This window comes from Dryobates pubescens, chromosome 18 (genome assembly GCF_014839835.1).
Source record: "Dryobates pubescens isolate bDryPub1 chromosome 18, bDryPub1.pri, whole genome shotgun sequence".
Taxonomy (NCBI): domain Eukaryota; kingdom Metazoa; phylum Chordata; class Aves; order Piciformes; family Picidae; genus Dryobates; species Dryobates pubescens.
The window spans coordinates 14,514,625-14,538,693 of record NC_071629.1 but is presented as its reverse complement, the minus strand read 5'-3'; the positions used below and the strand labels follow the sequence as shown (position 1 = coordinate 14,538,693).

The following is a 24,069-nucleotide window of genomic DNA, read 5'->3' as shown; positions in this document are numbered from 1 at the left end:
CCATTAACTGAAAAGCAAAAGTAAACTAGAAACATCCCAGCGAACACAAAGAAAAAAATTATGCTCCAAACATCTGCTTAGAAATTGCTTACAATCAAGCTTTTTACAAAGCTTTATCTTTTTATTCCCTTCTCTCTCCTTCCACACCATCACTCCTTACAGGCTAGTTTAGTATCATGAACATTTGTGTGCATTACTTGGTTTGACAGTGTTATTTGCTTAAACCAAGGACAAACTCTGGGTAGCTGCAGAATGACAGCACCAGACCATCAGGGACACTAACATTCCAGGCTACCCTACTGCATACAAGGGCACTGCAAGCAGCAGAACAGTCCTGCAACAGCTCTATGTGAACAACTTTGCTCAGCTCCTCAGACCCAGTGGCTGCCAGAGCTGCGGTCACTTCCAGCACCTCGCCAGCTTGTGCATCCCTGCTCCCTGTTACCATCTGCAGCTTGAAACACAGCATCTGTGCCAGGAATGCAAGGGATCCAAGGTAGGGGAAGCCAGGGAGACAAATCAAACAGACAGGCAGTGCCCAAGATTTCCTGCCAGGACCATTACAAGCCAGAGTGATCATCCAACCCTGAACAGATACCCACACTCTTCCAGTAATGGGACAAATGTTTGAGCTGGACCTGTGTTTACCGAGCTGTGCAATGAGACTTTGATGATCACAACTGCTAGCTTTGCTTCAGTTGAAAGCAGCACTGCTGCCTGCCCAGCACCCAACTTGTCAGATGCTTAAACCTCTACCATGATACTCAAGAGGCACCATCACCAGAGAGCATCCCAGGCCAGTGCTGTATTTCTTGGAGATGGCAGTGTGATCATAGAATCATAGAGTGCTTCAAGTCAGAAGAGACTTTAAAGATCATCTAGTTCCAGCAGCCCTGTCATGGGCAGGTACATCTTCAACTAAAGCAGATTGCTCAATGCCCCACCAACCTCACCTTGAACAGTTCCAGGGAGGGGGCATCCACAACTTCTCTGAGCAACATGGGAGAGTGAAGAACTTCTTCCTAACAGCTGATCTAAATTTCTCCTCTTTCAGTTTGAAACTGTTACCCCTTGTCCTACCCCTACACTTTGTGGTAAAGAGTCCTCTTCATCTTTCCCATAGGCCTCTTTTTAGGCTACCAAAAGGCCTCCCAGGAGCCTTCTCTTCCTCAGAACGAACAACCCCAACTCTCTTAACCTGGCCTCACAGCAGAGGGCTTCCAGCCCTCCTGTCATTGCTGTGGCCTCCTCTGGCTCCACTCCAACACGTCCATGTCTGTTCTCTGCTGAGGACTCCAGAGCACTGCAGGTGGGGTCTCAGCAGAACAGAGGAACAAAATCCCCTCCCTCCACCTGCTGCAGATCAGCCCAGAACACAGCTGGCTCTGGGCTGGCAGTGCACGATGCAGGCTCACATCCAGCTCTTTTGCCCACCACCACTCCCAAGTCCATCTCCACAGGGCTGCTCTCAGATGTCCCCTGAATCTCCAGATCTCCTTTCAGGCACAACCTATTATCTAAATTGTTTTTTTGCTGTGCTACCTTTCTGCCCAGAGGAAAGGAGCAGCAGAACACTGCAGAAGATAAGCTGTCACTCCTCCTGCCCTGAAACAAGTGTTAGCTGCAACCTCACAGCAGCCTTCACATCCCAGCCTGCACTCTCACCACAAACCCAGCACGTGCTCCCAAACCCTGGCTGACTGGGTCAAATGTGGACATCTGGAAAGAGACTTCTAACTCTTTATTAGAATTGCTGATCTTGTATTAACCAAGCTGTGTATCATTTCCATATGCCCTTGATTCCTTCTCTTAACAATTGTGTTCCTGGACCTACTTCAGATACGTTTTGAGACTCTCAAGAGAATGCACCTGAGTTGTTGAACCAAGACCTTGAACAGACTCACTGCAAATACACTGTTCAACCCACTTAATCCTTAATTAGGGTTTCACTTTTTAACGTAAGACTTCAACAATCTGCTCAGGAGAAAGTGTAAAAGCAGATGCCAGGCTACCAAGGACTTTCTTTACATGCATCTTTACTGGTGTGGCTACACTATTACTACCTGGTGTAGAGAAAGTGTCCCTGCCTATGGCAGGGAGGTTGAAACTAGATGATCTTTGAAGTCCCTTCCAATCCTAACCACTCTGTGATTCTATGATACTCTGCTTTTGCAGTCACATCATCCTACCAGCCGCTCAGTAGCTACACAAATACAGCCTATTCTTGTGTGACAGATAACAGTGTGCACCCCTGAGACAGAATTGCAGTATTCACTGCAACCAGTGAAGATAGTGGAGGAGCCACACTTCACCAAAATACTTAACCTACCAGCAAAACTGTAGACAAAACCAACTATCTACACAAAAGATAACTGACACTTGCTTTGAGGTAGCAAAATAATCATATCTCCTTCACATCTTGCATTGTTACCCTGTAAATCCAGTGGTTTTATGCTCTGCCCTGGTGAGGCCACATCTGGAATATTGTGTCCAGTTCTGGAATTCCCAGGTTAAGAAGCACAGGGACTTGCTGGAGAAGGTACAGAAAAGGGCTACAAATAAGCTGAGGTGACTAGAACATCTCTTTTATGAGGAAAGACTGAGAGGTTTGGGACTTTTTAGTCTGGAGAAGAGAAGACAGAGGGAAACTCATTAATGCTGATCAATACTTAAAGAGTGGGTGTCAGGAAGATGGGACCAGGGTTTTTGCAGTGGTGCCCAGTGACAGGACAAGGGGTAATGGGCACAAAAGTGAACATAAGAAGTTCCATCTAAACATGAGTAGGAACTTCTTTAATTTAAGGGTGACAGAGCATCGGAGCAGGCTGCCCAGAAAGGTGGTAGAGTCTCCATCTCTGGAGACATTCAAGACCCACCTGAACATGTTCCCAAGTGACCTTCTCTAGGTGAACCTGCCTTGGCAGGTGGATTGGACTCGACCTCTGGAGGTCCCTTCCAACCCCTACCATACTGTGATTCTGTGAACTTATCCAAAGGTGGCTTCAGAAAACCACTGAACCCTCCATGTGATGCTGCTGTCCTTGGCTGCAAAGCTGCTGCCATGGGGAAGAGAGAGTGTTTTGCATTTTGGCTTGTCCAGTTTGTTCTCTATTTGTCTGCACACAGACTAAACAGCCACTGGTGGGAATTAGTAAAGGCTTGAGATTTAACACAAAATCTGAGCTTTAAATAGCAATTTTTAGAAATCTCTTGCAACATTCTGACTTAGTCAAAACCAACTGTAAATAATCCCAGACAAGAAACATGTACAACCAGTAGGAACCACAGACCAAACAAATTTTTTTAGAAAATCATAATTTCAGACTAAATCCTCCAGATCATCTCATTACTCTATTTAATACCTTGCAGGTGCATCCTCTGGTGGGAGGGCAGCCTGCCAAACAGTCCAAAAGCAGCCTCAAACAAAGTTGGTCAGTGAGTTCCTGAGCTTTTCCCATGCATTCAGCCACCAGCACAAAAAGAGTGACCGTCCATGGAGTGCCTTGCCACTGACTGCCTCACTGAGGGAGCCAGATGGCTTCAGAGGAACTGAACCACGGATTTCCTGAAGTAACAGAAGTCATAGAATTGTTTAGGCTGGAAAAGACCTTTAAGATCGTTAAATCCAACCATTAACCCAACACTACCATGTCCCTCAGCAACACATCTACATGGCTTTGAAACCTCTTTGACAACCCTCTTAGGAAGAAATTATTCCCCATGTCCAATCTAAGCCTTCCCAGCACAACCTGAGGCCATTTCCTCTCAATCCTGTCACTTGCAACTTGAAAGAAGAGCCCAACCCTTATCTCATTCCAACCCGCTTTCAGGAAGTTGTACCGTGAGGTCTCCCTTCAGCCGCCTTTCCTCCAGGATGAACAACCCCAGTTCCTTCAGCAGCTCTTCACAGAACTTGTTCTCCAGACCTTTCACCAGCTTTGTTGCCCTTCTCTGGACCTGCTATACCAACTACTCTTTGCCTGAGATGGAAAAGTGGAAAACTTACACTTAATAACCCCAGTTTCCAGACAATTCCAGTAACAAGCCTGTTTTTTGTTCTTGCAAAACAGAAAGTCACATTGGATAGCTCTGGATATGCCACCATGTTCTCTAGGTAAACGAAGAAACACTTAAATCCAAGGGTTTTGAAAGGACAGCAAGATTTTGTTAACCTGGAATGGAAATTCTGAAGAGGGGTATTGGAAACTTAGAAATAGTGAAAGAATAAGAAGCTCTGCACCTGAACTTCAAATGGTTTCCCTTTCTTGCACACATTTCAGGGGGGAAAAAAACAACAAAGCTATCTTTGTTAAAATGAGCTCACTGCATCTCACAGATTGGTCTCTGTCACACCCAGCCAGGGCAGAGCACACAAACACCAGATACCTGCAGTCATTTTACTCTTTGCAACCAAAGCCCTGTCCAAAACCATCCAGCTCAGAAGGAATCTGCACAAACTACCAAAACAAAATCCTTTTTGTTGAACACAGCTTATCCCAGGCTCAGCAAATATAAATTTATATAAGATATATTTACCAATATAGACATATTTTCCTCCAAATGAGTCTAAATTCAAGACTGCTTGCAAGGCAGCCGATCGAATGCTTTCCTTGGACCATGAATAAGACAAAGTCTTGCTCCAGTTGCTCCACCAGAATTCATCCAGTTCAGTGCACCTGAGGATTACAGGAAGGCTACTCTCACATAATCAAGGCTGATGGGCAATTTTGCATTCACTTGCAGATTACAGTTGCCTCTCACACCATTACTTTAATACTTACTATAAGGTATTTGAAGTGACGCAAAGGTCCACAGGCATCTGGATTTGCTTTTTGATGTATTTACCAGCATGTTGGCAGGCTTGATGCATGTTTTCCAAAGGGATGTTTTTCAAAATACAGCAATGATACCTTGCTCTTCCTTAAAAGTTTCTAAAATATTTGACTTTAAACTGATGGATAGTCCTTGACAACAGGGTTGCCTTCTGGGTGTCATCTTGTAAAGCAATACATTTTGCTTGAAACATCTTTATCTGTGCATCAAGATGTGGATAGAGAAAATCTGACATGAAAATAAAAAAATAAATTAAAATAGAAGTTAATTTAACAAATTAGTTGCTCTGAGAACAACTGTTTTATGACCTGGAAAACACGCTTCCTATGAGAGACTCGAGGAGATAATCTTATTTTAGCTTATTGAAAGGTAATTTAAGTGAGGAATAATTATGAAGTACATCTACACAGGCAGCACATAGATTAAAGACCAGAGACAAAGCTGTGAGAGCTCACAGCCATAGCCCTCTGCTTCCAAACTGGAAATGCAGTTAATATAAAAGCTGGGATTCTAACCTGAAGTTAATATTCTACCTTGAACAACAGCATAGGAAGTTTTGAAGGGGTAACCTGAGCACCAACCAGTCAGAAAACAGAAGAACCTTGCTTACTAAAAACTGCAATACAGGTTGTCACACCAGTGTTTCTGCAGGCTTGCTTTTCTGAATTTACATGGAGATTGGCTCCTTACAGAAAACTCTTTTTTTTAAGTTAACACTATTTGCCAACCTTCGTTTTCACTGTTGAGCATCATAATTTCCCCTTTTCATTTACACACGCTCTGCTGATGGTATTCATAGAATTATTTTAGTTGGAAAAGACCTTTAAATCCAACCATTATTTAAGTCTACCAAGGCTGATGCTAAACCATGTCCCTCAGCACTACATCTACACAGCTTTTAAACAACTTCAGGGATGAGGATTCAGCCACCTCCTTGGGGAGCCTGTTTCAGTGTTTGAGAATGCTTTAAGAAGTTTCTTTAAGCCTACTCTCCTGCAACCTGAGGCCATTTCTTCTGGTTCTATCACTTGTTACTGCAGAGAAAAATCAACCTCCACCTAGCTCCAGCCTCCTTTCAGGGGGTTGTAAAGAGCCAGAAGGTCTCGTTTTCTGAGTCTCCTTTTCTCCAGACTAAACAACCCCAGTTCTCTCAGCTGCTCCTCATGAGACCTGTTCTCCCAAACAGCTTCGTTGCTGTTCTCTGGACCTACTCCAGCCCCTCAATGTCCTTCTTGTAGTGAGTGATCCAATGCAGAACCCAGTATTTGAGGTGTGGCTTCACCAGTGCCAAACACAGGAGAAGAAACAGAAATCCTCTGAGTTCCTGTCCTTCTCCTCCCTTCCCACCCCTCCTCACACAGACATTTTTCCTTAACATATCCCAACAATTTGGCCACTTCCCATCAGGGAATATCACCGTATGCAGAATAGATTTCAGAATGCACCGAATTCCACTCTGCTGGCAGTGCTTTCCTGGTTCACTATCCTAAGCAGATGGACAGGTGCCCACACCTAGGAGCACGATCTGACATCTATAAAGCTGCCAATACTATCCACAGATGCTTACAGCCTACCAGCACATGCTCTGTTCTTGGGAAAGAAAACCCCTGTTTTCCATAAAACAGTCTCTCCTCTGTAGGATCCAGCTCTCTGCATATATCTGCTAACAACATCTCGGTATTTCTCCACCCCCTCCCCATGTTTCTCTTTTTTGTCAAGCACTCCAGCATTTGTTCTGGGATCTAATTAAGGTCCCTTATCACCACGGCAAGAGGGGGGCAAGGTCTAACAAAACAGCATTAATGAACTGATTGTTTTCGTCGGGCACATACCGAGTTATAATCCCCAAGCCTGCTACATAGCTACACTTGGAAGGGAAAAAAATAAAAATAACAAAGTCTAACGAAGTCTTGTGTTGTTTACATTTTTAAAGACTTTAACTGGAAGTCCATGGAAAACTGGCATGATTCAACAGCACCTTAGAGCTTATTTTTAATGGGAGTTTTATTCCAATTAGGACAGGCAGCTTCATTGCTGGGTTAATGGTTGGACTCCATGATCTTAAAGGTCTTTTCCAATCTAAATGATTCTATGATTTTGTTTTCTCTTCTGAACATATGCAGAAGTCTTGCACTTACCGTCTGACTGTTCTTCGAAGAGATGAGCCTCCCATAAACTTCATTAGTTAGATGCCATTTTTACAGGTAATTCAGAACCTCTTCCCACCTTTCTGGGTTATTAAATCTATTAACATCCCAGGATATTGTTATGTAAGTACTGCTCATCTCCATTATGCAGCAGAATTAGAAGACAGCTAGTAGAACCAAATTTGCCTTGTTTCATCTCATTCTCTGTGTGAACTCAGACACCAGAAGTAAGATAACCTTCAGGGGACAGCTTTTGACACTGAAGAGAAAGACAGTTAAAGGAGAGCAGTGGAAGTCCAGGGCAGGGAATAACACAGGCATTTTAGGTGAGTGTTGCAGCGGAGAATGTATGCATTCGCTTGCCCTACAAAAGTAAATTCTTCACTCCTCCCAATATTTATCTCCTTGCTCTCTCCTTTCATCTTCAACTTCCAGTCACATTCAAAGATTTCAATAGCATCTACAGCCAACCTAGATCAACACTTGGAAGGATCCCCTCCAGGAAATGTCTCATTTAAACACTACAGAAAGTGTTCTTCTTAACTCTACCCCCTCTTGGTTTAGGTTCAACTGGCTCCCCAGATGCTTTTTGAAGAAACTGTTAAAAGAGGTCAGCTTTTGACAAGAAATCAGTCCTGGCCAACAGGAATCTGCAGAAAGACCTCTCCACCTTTTACTGGAATAGAAATCTTCAAAAGAATATCATGAACCTCTTTAATTAAATATGATAGCTCATGTAAAAGGGAAGAAAGTTTTACAGGCCAAACTTCGAAAGGTGGTCTAATTTTTTTCAGCACTTAGCAGCATGCAATTTGAAGCATGCAGGATCTCTTTCATTCAAGAGAATCTAACAGTTGGCTGGTCCAAAAGGCTTTGACTGCAGTTGCAATGGAGCTATTTGTCCTTAAAGAACACGCCTGTGGTCACCCCCGTGTCTCAGTAGTGGAGATACGGGTGGTATTTCTCTCCCAAGCTCTCATCTCACGTCTCCAGGTGCATCCTCTTGTACTCTTGTTAGCCTGTCTGCCTCTCAGCTTTCTCTAAAGACTCAGCTAACATTGTTAAGAGCTGCAAGATCCCTCCCAGCCCAAACACCTTCTTTAAATAGCTGTGATGGAGTATCATTGCAAATACTTGTCAATGCATACACGACCCACAGACAGTGCTCAGTTTGGAAAGCAGCAACCATGAAGTTCCATCAGCGTGAGGCTTTTTGCCTCCTATTCACATTTTGTGCAATAACATACATACTGGAAACCTGAATCCCAAATACAGGATAAAATATGATGTTTTACAAAAGATATGTACACTGAAAGAGCCTGGGGATACCATATAGGAGCAACAGAAAAAGACATGAGGAACAAAATCCAGCAAGAGGAGATATTTTTGCTAGAAGAAATAGTAGAGTGTTTTTTAAAGCAGCAGTACTGAAGGTATTCTTCAAACCTTCACTAATTTTCACAGCATTCCTGGGAACCAAACATATTCATATGTGAGAGTGGTGAGACACTGGAACAAGTTCCCAGGGAAGCTGCAGATGCCCACTCTCTAGAATCATTCAAGGCCAGGCTTTGAGCAACCTGGTCTAGTTGTAGATGCCCTTGCCCATGGCAGGGGGGTTGGAACTAGATGAGCTTTAGGGTCACTTCCAACTCAAACCAGTATTAATAATCCTGCTAAATAAGTGGGGCAAGCTGAAAAGAAACATGATGGCACTGTCCTATGGCCAAGAGAGATGACAGCATTGGTGCCAGGGCTGGGTTGGCTCACATGCTCAGAGCACCAAGTGCATTTTAAATGAAAACCTACTTCCCTTGTCAACAGTTCTATCATAACACATTTTGGAAAACAAAAGCTAATGCCAAAGAGGGAGATGGTAACTTGAGCCCACTTCTTGAGGGCATTCAGATCCCACCTTCTTGTGAAATACCAGCCTACCCAGCTCAGCCTGCTTGGTCATAGAATCATAGAATCAATAAGGTTGGAAAAGACCTCAAGGAATATCAAGTCCAACCTGTCACCTAAGACCTCATGACTACTAAACCATGGCACCAAGTGCCACGTCCAATCACCTCTTGAACACCTCCAGGGATGGCGACTCCACCACCTCCCTGGGCAGCACATTCCAGTGACTTACAACTCTCTCTGTGAAGAACTTTCTCAAGTCTAAACTTCCCCTGGCACAGTTTGAGACTGTGCCCTTCTAATCGATCAACACCTGCTCCCAACTTGGTCTCCCCTTCTAGACTTCTGGTGCGAGTTCTGCCCAGAAGAGCATCAAACAGTGCAAGTACTGTTCATCATATGTTGGTTGTTCTCTCATGCTCTGTGCAGGAGACAAGCACTTGCAATGGTGGTGATGTTTTTAAATAAATAAAATTGTCTGCAGGCAGAGTGGCACAAGACCATAACACGTGACTGAAGAGAACACAAATACCCATGTACATGACACTAAATGCTTATGCTAGATGGCAAAGGCAAAGAAACACCCTTCACATCCAAAACAACATGTTTTTTAGCTGTCCTTTGCTCCCATGTTCATGGTACTGCTGTCCCAAGCAAGCACTTGTTCCAAGATAGTTTTTTAAACAGAGTGGGTTAAGGCTAGAACGTTTCTCTGTGCCAAGGAAGCAATGCTGCCAGCTACAGTCTTGATCTTGAAGACTTGCTAGATCTTTAGCTATCATATGCACAAAGCACTTACTTCCCTGAAGACAAAGACATTGAACTCTGTTCAAAATTAAGCAAGATAATTAAGCTGATGAAAGAAGAAAAACTTGAGCAGGCTGCAGTGGGCACAGTGAGATGCACCCCATCCTTCTCACCCCAGTCTTGTCTAAAAGCTGAGGACTTAGAATCATAGAACTGTTCTGGTTGGAAAAGACCTCCAAGATCACTGAGTCCAACCACAGACTCGACACCACCATGGTCATTAAATCATGTCCCAGAGTGCCATGTTCAGACGTTTCTTGAATGTCTCCATAGAGAGTGACTCCACCACCTCCCGGGCAGCCTGTTGCAATGCCTGATCACCCTTGCAGTAAAGACATTTTTCCTAAAATCCAACCTAAGCCTCCCCTAGCACAATGACTGCTGTTACACAGTCAAAAAAACTCAAATGAGGTCATCATCCACCGTTATGACTCCTAAGCCCTAGTGACAGCAGAAATTATCACTCACATGTTCTTCTGCACTGCAGTTCTGTATCACCACCTGGACTAGAAAACACTCCTCAGCTATGGATCGAATGGACAGAAGGGCAGAGACATCCCACCAGAGACCTCATCACAACTGAAATGCTCCTAGTGTTCTCCTTACGTCACCCAAAAAGTCCACATGTAACTTGGTTTGGGTTTAAATTTTGGAAGCTGTCTCTTACAATGTTTCTTGCAGAAGCATGCTCAATCTAGTTCTACTGCATGCACACCCATAATGCAACTACTTATTATTAAAACACATTGTTAGTGGCTAACCTTCCAAACTAAAAATGGCTGTGAAACTCAGAATAAGGCTAGTCATCCATAAAACAGTGATTTTTTGGCTTATGCTCTCCCTGAATACAAATCCACTTCTGCTGACAAATGCCACACAATTACAACTCTGGCCTGTTGACTTTATTTACCCATTGTGATTTGAATTCCAGGAGTCCTAAGCTCACAGAGCCTCCACTCTGCACATACATTTGGAAAATAAACACAATCTATAGATGTAGTAAACAGATTTGTAATAAGCGTTGCTTATCCCTGTCAACTGCGCTGATGAGTAACTGTTAAAAAGGATCAGATCGCCCACCAACTACAATCACAGCCTTCCCATGTCCAAAAGCCACGTGTTTCTCCAATTAGTTGCTCAAAACTAATTGCCAGATGTAATTTTCAGTCAGCAGTTTCTTCTTCCTTCCTCCTCCTTAATATATTTCTTTCGCACGCACTCGCCACAGCACCTGACTTGCTCAGCAATCTTTCCTCCCTTCCTTACACACTCATGCATTATGTCTTAGACCTAATCTCTCCTCACAGCTTTTGAGCAGAGCTCTTCCAGGCAGCTGACATTTAAATAAGCTCTGTATTGACTTTCTTCTGCTGTACCTCAAGTCCTCCTTGTTTTCCTTATGTTCATATTCCGATTCAGCTTCTGTGCAGCTCCTTCTGAGGGTAAGGGCAGCAGAGCTCGACTGATAATCAATAAACACCTTTACCCTGCGATCCCTCAGACGTAAAGCCCAGAAGGAGATTCCCCTCCCTTTGCATATTCACTATTTTGGCTGAAAAGGCAGAAAAAATGGTTTTCCCAAATCTCCAGCATGTTACAGAGCACACTAAGCCTGTGAACCTTCCTTTAACTCGCATTACACCGATACAACTTTTAATTAAAAAAGTAATTTTGAAAAATTGCTTGTGCAGTACGGAAGGTGCTGCTCAGACAGCATCACTGATCCCTGGAGTTCTGCAGCCTTGAGTTTAATAAACCGAATTTTCAAAGGTAAACACAGCTTGCATCAGCACAAACCTCCTATTTTAGACTCAGATTTTCCATCCGCTTCTGTTTTAGCCATAAGAGCGTGCTTTCAGAGTGCCACACACTAAGCATGGCAGTGGTGTCACCAGACACTAGTTGTGGGTGCTGGAGTGGGTCCAGCATTGAGGTGCTGGAGTGGGTCCAGAGAAGAGGAAGGAAGCTGGTGAAGGGTCTGGAGAAGAGGTCTTATGACAAGGAGCAGCTGAGGGAACTGGGGTTGTTCAGTCTGGAGAAAAGGAGGCTGAGGGGAGACTTTCTGGCTCTTTGCAATTCCCTGAAAGGTGGTTGGAGCCAGGCTGGGGTTGGTCTCTTTTCACAGTAACCAGCAACAGAATGAGAGGAAACAGCCTTGACTTGCACCAGGGGAGATTTAGGCTGGTATTGGAAGAAACCTCTTCACTGAAAGGGCTCCCAAACACTGCAAAAGGCTGCCCAAGAAAATGGCTGAATCATCATCCCTGGTGTAGATGTGGTGCTGAGGGACATGGTTTAGCACCAGGCTTGGCAGAGTTGGATCACTGTTGGACTCAATGATCTAAAGGTCTTTTCCATCCAAAATGACTCTCATTCTGTGATTCCAGACCCAGAAAGAGTTTTGTCCACCTGCCAGCCAAGGCAACCTTGCCTCATATGGAAAGAGGTAGGCAGGCAAGACACCACCTCTCCCCCATCCCACTCAGCACCAACATGGCTGTAAGGACAAAAGGCCTGGGTGCAGAATCTGAGGTACAAAATCACAATCCGCCTGCTTGGTGCTGAAGAAAATGTCAGGCACAAGAGCTGACATAAAATCTACACCTGAGGCTGTGTACAATCCTACGCTCACACAGCAGCTCCTGCCTTCTACAACTATAATTCAGGATTTATTTTGCCTAATTCCTTATTTCCTGTAGCAGGTAACCCAGCAGCAGGGAAGGGCAAAGGGGAGAACAAAAACAAAATAAAAATCAAACCCAAATATTTTACCCTAGGCAGAACCAAGTCTAAAACATTCTCAGATTTCCTTCTGTTTGTTTTTATAAACTTTCCCATTGTTTTTGCAAATTTAAATTAATCATTTGAATTATCATTAGTCCAAGAGTTCAAAAAGATGCTCAATGACAGTGTCATTCCCTCCTTTTCTCTCCTCATTCCCCCTTATCAGTTTCTCACAAGCTATTGCTCATTACCCTGCAGACATGCCCAGAGAAGGGCTGGGGAGCCACGATTCCCGGGTTCATTTCACAACTGCAATTCTAGCAGATCATTCAATATCCCATGAGCTGGTTAGCTCCCGGATACAGCAGGGATAGGTGGGTTGTGCAACTTTCTCCCATGTTTATAAAGCAAATACTTTGTGAATCAGGCGTACTGTGCTGATCTGAAACACCAAGCATTCTGTTGTTACATACAAGTAAATATAAATATAGTATTTACCGTTTCCATCTCTACTTATCTCCATTTCTACTATTTTCAAACTTCTAATGTTAGAAATGCCAAAAGGACAAAGCTTAAGGTTCTTGAGCCTCTTCCACCAGGAAATGAGGTCCTGTGATAGCACAAGGAACAATGGACACAAACCAGAACATGAGAAGTTCCACCTCAACATGAGGAAAAACTTCTTTGCTGTGAGGGTGTTGGAGCCCTGGAACAGGCTGCCCAGAGAGGCTGTGGAGTCTCCTTCTCCAGATCCTTTCAAGACCAATCTAGATGAGTTCCTGTGTGACCTGCCCTTGCTGATCCTGCTTTGGCAGGGGGGTTGAACTCAACAATCTCCAAAGACCACTTCCAACCCCTACCATTCTATCATGCTACAGTATGCCTGCATGTCATTTTTAACTTCCACTGAAGCCCAATGTATTTCTAAGTGCGCTTCCTTACTCAAAATTTTGTAAGCAAGCAACTTTAAAGGGTTTGTTTTCAGCAGTAGTAATACAAACACTGAAACACTGAGCATTACCCATACCGAGCCAAACACTTGCATCCTCAGGTCCCCTAACACCACCACTGCTGACACTCCTGTGAAACTTAACATTGAAAACCACCCTTTTTTAACTAAACATACATTCAAATTTGGCCTCAGTTCCACCAAATATTTAAGCATGTGCCTAAATATCAAGTGTGTAAGCACTCCAATGAGATACAAAGCTCCTCCTTTATTTGAAGAGCTCCACCCCATAGATCAGCCTTTCAGAGCCACGCCACCTTCACCTCTAACAAGCTCATCACAATATTTTTTTTAAGACTAATAGGCTCCACATATGCATATCCAATGAATATAAATTCCCTTCCTCCTTTTCCCATTCAAATATGTCAGGCAACATTACAAAAAATAACATCTGTGCCACAGTTATGCAAGAAGCAGCATGATAACCATTAAACTGCACTTTATAAAGAGCAGGCTGAGTTAAAATAAAATAAAATATAAAAAGGCAACTAAAGAAGTTCACCTTAAACCTTGAGATCAGGGAGGATTTCAGGGCTAGCTCTCTGCCTTGCTCACTCTAAACTCCCTGTTCTATTGCTTCTCTTCATGGATGTTTCGTGTCTATTTGAATATCCATGCTGTGCGCAGCACAAACAGACTGAGTCTGGCTGAAAGGGCTTAAACATTGAGCAGGAAGATGAGAAAAATCCCCAAAGTGTTTTTAGGATGTGTATACATCTTGGAGTATACAAGCAGCACTATACGGTTGCTTGCAACACCTAGCAAGCCTTCTCTTTTCATAAATATAGGTCAATGGAGCTAAACTGTCTTTTTGCCTCAACTCCCACTATAATTGCATAAAGAATTAGATTTTTAGGGAGCAGAATGAAAGAAATGGTGTATTTCATGCTATTATACACCCAGTCAAGGATCCCGAAGGGTTTGTTTGGGCTTTAAAAAAACAAAACAAAAACCCTGGCATTTGTCAGACTAAAACCATTTTCCTTTGGTGTTTGCACAACCATCCTTTCCAGATTTGAATAAATAACATCAAACAAATTCTTTTGACTTCCATTACCACACAAAGCACAGAAGTTGCTCAAGGAGAGATGGGGCAGTGTATGAAAAGATTTGATAGCAAAGGACTGTGAGCAGCACTGTGCTCAATCACCATCACATCTGGAACTCCTCTGCTACCTTCTTATTTCACTTCTGGTTATTGTCCCATAAGGAAAGACTGAAACAGCCACAGAAGACAAGCTTGGGGGCTACCACCACAGAGTTCTGCTTTACCCACAGATGGAGGTTGGAGGGGTACTGGAGGTATTAACAGAACAACAAAAATCTTGACTAAACACATCAAGTTTTCACCTTGACTCTTCATTGACTGACACATGCAAATTTAGCTGTGACTTAATGCAGTGCCCCCAGCCAATGCCTGGGCATAATCATAGCAGAACATAATAGAACTTAAACAGCAATTTCTTCTTCTGCCCACCATGAAATGTCACACTTATTATGTCACTCCAGCACTACCACCTATCCCTTCCTAGGAACCATCTTCCTCCATTCCCGCTCTTGGCTCTTCTGTTGGGATTAAGAAGGCTGAAGCTGCACACCCCAAGGCAAAGCCTGCACTTACAGTCTCAAGCCACTCATGTTGCAAAATTTCACCCCCAGTAGCTGAACAGTTAATTAATTTCTGAATTCATCCTGAAGTAGCCTTTAGGAGGTCTTAAACTCATCCTAGTATTTGCAGTGAGGGAATCCAGCACATGCTGTCAGATTGTGCATACAGAGATAAACACCATAAAAAGGGAGGAAAGGAGGATGTAGTTAATAGGAAAAAACAGAAAGGGAGTGGGATACCAGGTGCTTAGCACATGAATCAGAATCAGTGATTCCATACACCACTAACTGTAGAACAGTCAATGCATCAGTCACAAACTAACTTGACATTCAGCTCTGCATCATGACCAATAGCCATCTTGCCTCCAGAAATGGTTCAGAGAGCATCATCAGCACTATACCTTGTTGACAGTGAATTACCAGATCCTAAAAACCCTCTAGAAGAAGAGGGAACTGTGAGTAAACACATGGCTCTTACCTTGACACTGTATACACACATAAAGAATAACCTGAAGGTAAACTCCAAAACATAACTTTGCATTGCCTAATAGAGCAATAAATTCAGAGACTGAGCAATCATGCCAACCAAAAAAATCACCCTTTCAAACCAGCCCTCCCATTCAGAAAGGTTGGGAATCTTTTAAAAGACAACCCTGTCCTCATCTTTTGTCAGACGAGGACAGGCTCAGATTAACCCCAGAAAGAAGGAAGCAAGGAATTAGCACAAATTAAAGGAAGAAACAGGCACAATAAACAAACCTGGACTTACTGCAGTACAGCCTCTCCATCAAATGGTAAGGTAACCAGATAAATAAGGCAATTAAGTAAGTGAAGGTTACTGGGTTAGGACAAATTATTTTTTCTGAGGGAGGTTTCAGCTGATGGGTTTCTCCACTTTTGCCATGCCTGGCCGGGTTAATGCCACATGGCTGCTCTGCTTCTTATCAGCTTGGGCTAGTAATGGTCCTAAATACCAGTGTTACACGCTAGCCACACTGACTGTGTCGTCATCTGCTGTATTTCTGCACAAGTTGGCAACCTCTGCTTGACATACTGCAAAATTAATACATTGCACACACAAAGAACCTTAGACAACCACAACATGGACAAGGTAGTTTTGATATAGTGGATTTCCTTAGATACAGGCATAAACAAACCATGGGAAATTACTGTGTACTGCTCCCTCCAGAGCCACCGGTGTCAAGAAGATAGGGCTTTACTTGTATGCTTTAATATGAGCTGAAAAATGATGGTCAGCAGCACCCTTTGCTTTCTGATCTTCCCCCAAACTCTACCTATCCTTCCATATTGAAGGCACAGCTATTGATGGAGACCTGGTCACGACATGTAAGCAAAAACCCCACATCACAACTTCTTGCAGCTAAAATAATCCCACTCCCCAACAGTTTTCTTGGCATAAATAAAAACAGAGATCACCCTGTAAAAAAAGACAAGTTTCATTTTCAGCCTCAAGGTTGAGAAGTCTAAGAGTACTAATTACTCCATTTCCTGGAGTAAAATTAAGTAAGACCCAGTATCCACCTGTATGACCACCAAAGTACTAGCACAAACTTTAAGTTCATATTCAGAGCATTCAAACACGACCTTGCAGGCTACAGGGAAAAAGTGCTCTTAGCTGCCCAGATACCACGTTTTTTTACGTTCCCTTGTTAAAAACCCATCCACAACCCTTGTTCTGGTGAAGGAGTTAAGTATTTGTCTGAAGTTATTCAACAACTGTGAAGGTCAAATATTATCCTAACTGCCCAGTTGCAAACAAACACACCTTTCATGTGGGCACGTGCTCCAGGCTGCTACCAGCCACAGAGTAAAAAAATTAATTTAAAAAAAATAATCAGAAGAGACAAATGAGAGTAAACTGGTACCAAAGGGTACACAACTGGTCTAGAGTCGAGTCACTGCTTGCAGAGGATCTAGCTGACCCAGCAAGAGACCTGAAAACTGGGGCCAATTCAAGGGATGGGAAACGACTTTTTTTTTTTGATGTAGAAAACATATAGTTTCAGCTAAAATACTAAAAATTAAAAGAGCTTCAGTGGCACTTCTGAAGACTGGGGGAAAAAAAGGCTTTGGAAGCTTTAGATTTGAAGCTTCACAAGCTTCTTATGAAAAATGCAAGCTTTGAAAAACTTCTGAAGATTTAATATTCTTACTTTGGGCTCTTCTACTGCCAACAGACTACAGATGCTGTAACTAATAAAAAATAATTAATGCCAATAAACAGGCCCTTCATAAGGCTTCAGCTTCTCTTCTCCATCAAAGACTCAAGTCATTCATGGGGACATGGTACAGGAAACACAATCCACACTCAGAGCTTGTATTTTCTCCATTTGGTTCTTTTGCACTAAAACTCACCATCAAAAACCTTCCAAGTGCAAGGAAAGGAATTTGATTTTACCTAAGTACAGCTCCAAAGGCAGCTCTCCAGCATGGTAGAGACCTTACCTAGAACAGAACTCAGAAAGACCTAGGAGTTCATGCACAAGCCCTACAAAGAGCCAAGGTCTCTCACAGGCAGTGAAACAACCAGGCAGCCTCTCAGTAGTGCTCCCCATAGAGTGGTACCCTACAATCCACCAAGCCATATCCTGGCACTTCTGAAGGCTAAGTCACATCCTGCAAGATTCACAAGAGCTTGTTGTTCTGATAACTTCCATTTGGAAATCTGAAAATGCCCTTAAAAACGCAAGGGGCTCATGTATCAGCCAGATAGAATCACAGGGGTTGGAATGGACCTCTGGAGACCATCCAGGATCACAATGTCCAGGTGGCTTTGGAATCTCTCCAGAGAAGAAGCCTCCACAACCTCTCTGGGCAGGCTGCTACAGGGCTCCAGGCACCCTCACAGCAAAGAATTTTTTCCTCTTGTTCAGACAGAATATCCTTGGTTCCACTTTGTGCCCATTGCCCCTTGTCCTGTCACTGGACACCACCAAGGAGAGTCTGGCTCATCCTCTTGCCCCACACCCTTTAGATATTGACAAGATCCTTCTCACCAGTTTTGGCACACCAGAAAAAGTACAATGGCAATGCTTGGGGCTTAGTACACGAGAAGCTCCTCTCCCTATGGGAAAGGGGAGATAGAAATTGCCTCAGCTATTTTGTTTTAAATATCCTGACACTCCCCTCTCAAACTGACCAAGTGGACAAGCATGTAACAGCCTCAGACAACAGCAGTGAACACCACAAAGGAGTAAGAATGACCTTCACACCATGAACCAGCAACTCATGCATGAGGAGCTATTCTGCATAACAGAGGCTCTACATTAGCAAGGTGAGAAAGCTGATAAACTGGCAACAAACCTTAGACCAGTGTCTAAGCCAAGGGAACAGCCTCTGCTGTTCATGCCAGTTTCGGCAACATGCTGATGACTGGCTTTGCAGTGCCACACAAGGTGACGTCCAGAAGTACGGGCTCAAGTTCTCCCGAACTCCAGAGACACTCTTGGTCTCATGCCGAGGGATAACAGCACGTATTTGCAAAGATAATGATCACAGTAATGATAACAACAATCTAGAAAGGTGTTAAAACTGATTTAGTTAATGAATCAACTGGGGTGCAAGCAGAAGGAATGCCAGCCCTTTTTGGTCCAGCACACTGCGGTCCTACCTTCCCAAGGGGCAGACAACCTATACAAGATCATTCATCAGCAACTTCTAGTGACACATCCACCCATATTCTGAAGATACAGCACAAGCAAAACAAAAGAAACACAGAACCATTGAAAGGAAAGAAGAAGCCAGCAGAACTGTCTATCATGGGAGACTATCAAGATGAGAGCTCAGATAAATTAACCAAATCAGGCATCTTACAGCAAAAAACATTTACAGAGTTTTGTTACAATCAAACAAGACTGCAAGTATGAGCTCACATTGCTGGGCATAAATCACCTTTCTCAATACTTAAGGGTTAGGAAAAAAATATTGCCCAGGCACAACTCCCCTCTTGCTGCCTGCTCCCAGATCTCAGATGCTGGGAGATGCCACCGCAAAGCAAATACTCCATCAAGACATGGAGCATGGAGCTCTCCCATGACAAGAGGGCACTGGGTTCCATCCCTGTGTTATGCACAGAGCTGATGTAGCAATGCAGACACAGCTCACACCTATCACTGTTTGGAGACTGCCTCATCATCCAGCTCGGCCCATGCAAAAGCAATGCAAGAACACCTTCAGTACAGAAGAAATTCTGGAGATTTAAAGTTTTAACACAAGCTAACAAACGCCAGGGATGAAAGAAATCCTGGGATGAAAGATCTCCATGACACCTGCTTTGAATAAAAAGACATTGCTACAAAAATATCAGAGACCTGCTGGTCTAGAGCCTTTGCTACATGTCATTCCCCAGACATCAATTTGCAAGAGAGGCACACAAAAGCAGCATTACACAGATTACACGCTACTCCCCTGAACTGCAAACAAAGTCTACCCAGCACTATTGTCCAAAGCACTCCTGAACTAAAGCCACCTTTTCTTGCTCTTCATGAGACGTCTTTGCTAAGGATGAGGAATACAGCCAGATTCAACCTAAGCACGCAAAACCTTGTGCAGAACAGACAGCTCCTCTTCCAAACTTTGCTCCATATGAGTTTTACCAAACACTCCCTATTTTCCCAGGGAATTGATGGAACCAACACATTGGTACTGACAGGAAAGCTGATCCTCAATTTTTTCATCCTTCAAGAACCTGGGTGCTTAAACTAGTTCATGATCTTCAGGGAGTGTAACTTCACAACATAGTAGCACATAGTCACTATTTAACATTTCATTGTAACAGCATCCAGGAACCCTAAAATCCAAGGGCTGCGATCCTACCAAGCTTCTCTCACCACATTAAGGTAAAATATCAGGTAGAACCCTAGGCTACAATGGCCCAGACCTCAGCACAGGTGACACCAACAACAACTGGAAGGAAGAGCAACATACCAACAAAATGTGGTTGGCTCAGTTTTACACCACATGGCTCATTTACTTACTGTTGGCAGCTTGCACAAAATCAGGCTCATCAAGCACCTGACTGCATACAGAGGTAATGATTATAAAGCCAGCTCAAGCAGGGCTGAAAGTACACAAAGACCTAGCAGCAAAATAAAAAGGTGCAGTATTCTCCCAGGTGAAAACATAGGGCTTGGAACGTAACAGGTGGATGATATAAAATTTACTTCACTCCCAATTCTCAAAATATTTTAAACTCCCTCACAGACCAAAACTGACAGGCAATAGGTACTGTGATGTGTTTAAGGTTGAGACTACCCACCTCTCTCAGAACCAAACACAAATTTGAGTACAGCAGCATCTGTACAGCCCTCAGAAAGGACCAGGGCAAGGAGCATCTCTGGATCTCCTTCCTGGATTCTGCTCAAGGAAAAGATTATTTCCTAATGTTGCTTTTGTTTGCAACTGGACATAAACTTTAAGGGGATGATTTGCTGTTGTGCACAGGGAAATCAGCACAGTTAGGTTGTTATTACATTTGTAAAGCCTTATTACAGGAGAACTGCTGCTGCTGCACCTTGCATGGATGGTTGTGTCCTACACCTGGATGCCACCCTAAGTGGGACCCCTTTGCTGGAGAACACTTTCTCCACAAGTGTCATCTGTGTTTCCCTTAGTTCTGCAAGTACATTAAGCCTCTTCCCAGCTTTCTTTCCACAGACAAGAAAAAGATATGCACATGATCAATCGCAAAACCACCCGTGGAGCATTGCCACCTCAAAAGAAAAGGACACCATCAAAGTATTGCCCCACACAGCCCTACCCGCTGTCCCTGTACCAACTACAAAAGTTAAAACCCACTAGCCACAATCTATACCTGTTTTTTTATCCAAAAGAGAATCCTTATTGCTTAGAACTCCACATCCAAGTGGGCTGCCAGAGCCTCGCCTCCAAAAGGCGACAGCAACCACCAAAAAAAAAAAAACCAACCAAAACCAACAAACCACATTAAAAAAAACCCACACCCAGGAAAAATAAACCCACAAAAATCCCCCCATCCCTGCCCACCAAAATAAAGCTAAGGATGAGATACAGAGAGGGAAAAGTGGACAAGGCACACAGGGAAGCCGTCCAGTTGCTCCCCTTTTCTGCCTCCCTTTTATTTCTGCTGAGTGTAGTAACACTTTTACTGGCTCTCTTTATTTGCAGCCGGATATGCGCTTTCAAAGATACTGTACCACTGTGTAGGCCAAGCAGGGACTCTCTTTCTTCTCTTAGTTAGGGCTTTTGGGAAAATAATTATTCACCAGAACTGCCATCAGGAACAGAGAAAGCTAAATCAATGTAGCTTTGTATGGGCCATTGCCACCGCAAAGCAAATACTCCATCAAGACATGGATCAGTGAGAATTTTATCACAAGGAATCGTTATGCACATCTTGGTGTGTTTTTAATATCCATCATGTTACTCGGTGTGCCCCCTCCCTCCTGCACCCCACCCTCTCCAAGGATTTGTCTTGTGCCACTGGCAGCCACGGGGCTTGGCCAGAGGATTCAGCATGCTCAGTAGAAAACATCTCACATACAGAACCAGGTTTATTCTCTTTATAAACATCATCATAATAAAGCATCAGTGCATAGCAGATTTATTCACTGAACAGGTTGATTTATTTAACAGACTTGACATACATCAAAACCTACTATGGGCTTACATAATCGTTACCCATTTAGCAGGTCTGCTTCTTTTGTCAAGTATTTGTTTTTAAAAAGTGATTCACTGAAGGCTGCTGCCTTATACACAGTTCACATACCTTAACAATTGTAATCTTGCACAGGGTATTAGCTGAAGTGACTCTAAATTGCATCCTACCTGCTTAAGCACTGACGTTATTTTTCTAGTTTCTGTATCCTTCCCTTGTCTAAACTAAGAAAAACCACCAAAACCAACAAGCACCAGCATGTGTAGAGGCAGACACAGACAGGATCCACTTTCCAGCAGACTCTTTGCTGTGGGCACAGTGGTTACCGCATTACCACGCTGCTCCAGCGATACAACAGCAGGTACCTCCAGCACCGAGAAGGCACAGCGGAATACCAGGATGTTGATGGTTGCACCCATGTTTCAGGTGAAGCCCCCCCAGTGCAGAGCATGAGGCACAAGCAAACCACCGACAAGAAGGGAGGGGAAAACCTCAGGGAAGGTTGAAGAATCACAGAGGAGCCGTTTTGTTTTCACGCAAGAGGCTCATTGAGGCCCTGGCTTGCACAGGCGCATCACTCCCCTCTGGCCGCACGCACGCACCCACCCACGACACCCAAACCACCGAATTCCCCAAATACGCACCCATCCTGCGCTCCTTCCGAGCGGAGAGCATCACCGAGAGAAAACGCACCAGCCCTGCTTGCCCGGCCGGTCCCGTTACACCTTGTTTGGGTTGATAGATCAGAAAGCCTCCTGCTCGCCAGCAGCACGGCTCATTTCGGAAAGGAGGGTTTGCATTATTCCCCCCCCTCCTCCCCGTTTCAGCATCATCCACGCAGACACACACACACACACAGGTCACATCTTACACTTAGTAAGCAAAACACATTTACCGCTGCCACCGCTGCACGGGCGGCTCAGGAATTACCGAGACCGGCATGAAAACCGCACGAACCAAATTCTCCGCCGCTCGCTAGACAGATGGTTAATTATATTCACAGCCGCATTTTTCGCTGGGATAGAGTTTCAGACAATGAGCCAGTTTTATTTGATTAGCCAGTTTTCTAGTTTAATACGCGGAATGACAGTTACTTCCAGGGTCGGGGCTTTTTTATTTAACAAAAATAAAATCCCATCCCCCGCCCCCAGCCTTTTTTTTTTTTTTTTTTTTTTTTTTTTTTTTTTTTTTTTTGTTCTGGCTGAGGCTGAAGTAAGTGCAGCCCCCCTCTCCAGCCTCCTCGGCCGCTGTAAATAAACCCCGCGGGGCCTGAGGGGAGGCGGGGGAAGCCCTGGGGGGCGGCCACGGAGCTGGCTGGGGGTAGGGGGGCGGGGGGGGTAAGCCTGTTCCCCTCGGGGCCCTGCGGGGCGGCGCCCCCCGCCTGGAGCGGCACCTGCCCATGGGTGGGATGCAGGGGGGTAAAGACACGGCGCCAACTTGCCAGGCTCAGGCCGCCCCATCCTCACCCCCACACCCCTCACACACACCGACCGCTCTGCTCCTTCCGCCGCGCCAACTTCCCCGCAGGCCTCCGCGCCCCGCACCGCCGCGCAGGCCAGCATTGCCATCAGCAACCCACCCCCCAAAACGCCGCCCCGGCGGCCTCCTCCTCCCAGCCTCACGCCGCCTCCGCCGCGCTGTGTTTGAGGGGATGGGGATGAGGATGGAGGAAGGTGGGTGGAGGAGGACGAAGAAGCGCGGCGCCGGGACTCACCTCAGCGCCGGGCCCGCGAGGGAGGCGGCCGCGCGGGGCCGGCGGGTCCCCCCGCCCGCCAGGCGGTGTCGGCGGCGGCGGCTGCGGCGCTCGCTCGCTCGCTCCCTCCCTCCCTCACTCACTCACTCAGCGCTGCTCCATGCGCCCGGGGCCCCGGCGCGCGCAGGTGGACGCGCCCGCCCCGCGCGCGCCGGCCCCCGCCCCTCCCCCCCGCGCGCGCCGGCCCCCGCCCCTCCTCCTCCTCCCCCGTCGCTGCCACCGCCGCCGCCTCAGGGCCCTCAGCGGAGCCAGCGCTCACGGCCCGCAGCGTCCCGCCGCGTCCCGCCGCCCTACGGCCAGGCCCCCCCAGCGGCGCGCAGGGGGCCCCGCGTTCCCTGCGGAGGGAGAGATGGGGGGCGGCTCTCGCCTCGCCCCGTACGCCACCTCCTTCTCTGTCGCCGCGGCCGCTCCCTCCTCGCCTCCTCCCCTCGCCCCAACCCCGACCGCCTTGTGCCCATTCGGGAGGTGCCGGGTAGCGTCGCCGCTGCCATTGTTCCCAAAGCCGCGGGACCGGTGCCCGCGTGTGTGTGTGTGTTCTTCTCCCTCCCCCCCCCCAATCACCTCACACCCCCCTTCCCGCCGCTCGGCGGGAGCGCGCGTCGCGCCGCCACCGGGCATAAAGGGCGCG

At 45.3% G+C, this 24,069-nt stretch overlaps 1 protein-coding gene across 3 annotated transcripts in view; it reads right to left on the bottom strand.

Annotated features, from left to right (window-relative positions):
- Positions 1–23,512, bottom strand: part of NEXMIF (neurite extension and migration factor) — a 200,566-nt gene extending 177,054 nt beyond the window's left edge. Inside the window, exon 1 of one of the 3 annotated variants that reach the window (XM_054169635.1) lies at positions 23,403–23,512. The gene's annotated coding sequence lies outside the window, so the exon portion shown is untranslated. Of the gene's footprint in view, positions 1–22,332; positions 22,402–23,402 lie in introns of those variants that run through there. The other 2 variants (XM_054169633.1, XM_054169634.1) reach the window with 2 other exon arrangements.
- Between the last annotated feature and the right edge of the window lie 557 nt (positions 23,513–24,069).